General features: G+C 42.6%; 1 protein-coding gene across 7 annotated transcripts in view; it reads left to right on the top strand.

Annotated features, from left to right (window-relative positions):
- The window catches only part of LOC113206601 (uncharacterized), a gene marked incomplete at its 5' end in the record, with an annotated part of 18,848 nt that continues 16,957 nt past the window's right edge, over window positions 1–1,891 (top strand). For 6 of the 7 annotated variants that reach the window (XM_052270443.1, XM_052270442.1, XM_052270440.1 and 3 more), the window contains 1 exon segment: window positions 1–157. 7 annotated transcript variants of the gene reach the window in all.

Below are 1,891 nucleotides of genomic sequence, written 5' to 3'. Positions count from 1 at the left end.
CCCCCCCCTCCTCTCTCCTCTGGGCCCCTCACCACCCGCGGCCGCCTGGGCCTCGCCAGCGAGGGACGAGATAAAAACTGTGACGACGTGTTGTTGTGGTCGCTGGTGGTCGCTGTATAGTGACAGTCAGCACGCCGGGGATTGTCAGTTGTTACAAGTAAGTACACCAAGGAGAGGCCCCGTGTTTCTCTGGAGTCTGGAGTAAGGACACGATCTATAACGACGCACTTTTTGCGTACGCTGCAAGCGTTTTCTGCCAGCGTTTAAAAAAAAAATGTTTTCGTGATTTGACGGGGGAAAAGAGGAATGCTTCGTACAAAATAATTTTCGTAACATTTAATTAACGAAACGTTTAGTAAAGTTACAAACAAAAATATTTCAATTTCAAAATTGCAAATTTCTATCATAAGTCATAAAATTTGAAAACATACATGTAAATGTCGTCATCTTTAGTTTTAGAGTTCTTGAATTTACAAAGCAATTCGTAAAAATTACACCGTAAACGTAATTTATTAAAAACGAAGTTTTCTTGCTTGAGAAAATTTCGTAAAATCACGATAATTTATTTTACAGTGTTGTAGGTTTTCAACACGTTTGCAAACTTGTGGTGCAATACACTTTTTGTCCACCTGGGCGTAAACGCGTCATTTCAACGAACGGTTGAACTCGGGGGACTTTGAAATCGTCGATATTTTACTGATCGGTACTGTACCATAAACGGGTCTCGGATATGGAATTTCATAGTTTGTCAAAATTTGCCACAAATGCTCAAGATGCAGTTTCTGAAGTAAACGGGGATAGCTGTAAATAGACCCACAGAGTCCAATAGATGCTTTTTATGTATGTTAGAGAAGCTAGGAATATTTTTTATCTCTCAATTTAACTGTACTGCCCGCAGGCGTAAATCGGTAATCGATGCCATTTTTCCTCGTCATAATCTTTCTTTTTCTGAGAAGAAACCACTAAAATTTTCCCTTAAGTATTTTCAAAAATCACTGTCATTGTGTTACTTTCACTCAAGTTTGCAATCCTGCACCCCTCTTTGTCTTCTCTAATTTTTTTTTTTTTTTTTGTTTGTTATTGAAAGTCACGGGGCTCTATGCTGGATGATCGTAACAAAGCGAGCGTAATGGGCAATCAGGGACGCCGGGCGTACTGCTCGCATCATACTCATTTCTCTTTTCGCTAAGGTAAACATCATTATTCCACATGGATTCAATTTGATTTGATTTGATGGAATTTCATTAAGGACATATAGCCGTTCTCGGTGACCCGGGGATGCTGCACAAGCATTCGCCATAAAGGTGAAACGCGAAGATTTCATTTATTCGAGTGCATTCCATTTAAGTCCAACGTTGTTGTGACGTCGCCCAGACTTCTTTCTGCAGATTGCATTCTAAGAGACAATGTTGTTTGCTTCGGCGAGCCACCGGGGCGACAGTCTCCGATTCGATTTACTCTTATCTTTCATCGAGGAAGGATATGAAAGAGCTCCGCCTAATCACAATGGTCGATGGTCATGCTGTAGGCTTAAAATATTGACGTGCGTGTAACGCATTTGTGTTTGCTGTGAGACTTTTAGACAAATCCCGGACAAATCTGAAACTGGTCAAGTTTGGTTTGCATTCACTTGTTTAGGGTAGCTCGAGCGCCTGGTAGTTAGCCAGGGCAGACTTATGTCAGTGGCTGCGATCACAGAAAAGTGTTTTTCGTAAGGCGCCGTAGACATGGGCGATAGGCAAGCCATCCCGCACTCGTGCGTGCGGCACAGTATACCTACAGAAGTGCGCGGCATGAATCAGATCAGCCACCTGGGATACACTTTTGAATCGGAATTGAAGAGAGAGAGAGAGGGGGGGAGAGAGAGAGAGAGAGAGAGAGAGAGAGAGAG

The sequence above is a fragment of the Frankliniella occidentalis genome, unplaced genomic scaffold (assembly GCF_000697945.3).
Source record: "Frankliniella occidentalis isolate FOCC.00 unplaced genomic scaffold, Focc_3.1 Scaffold124, whole genome shotgun sequence".
NCBI lineage: Eukaryota > Metazoa > Arthropoda > Insecta > Thysanoptera > Thripidae > Frankliniella > Frankliniella occidentalis.
This window is presented reverse-complemented; position numbering and strand designations above follow the sequence as displayed.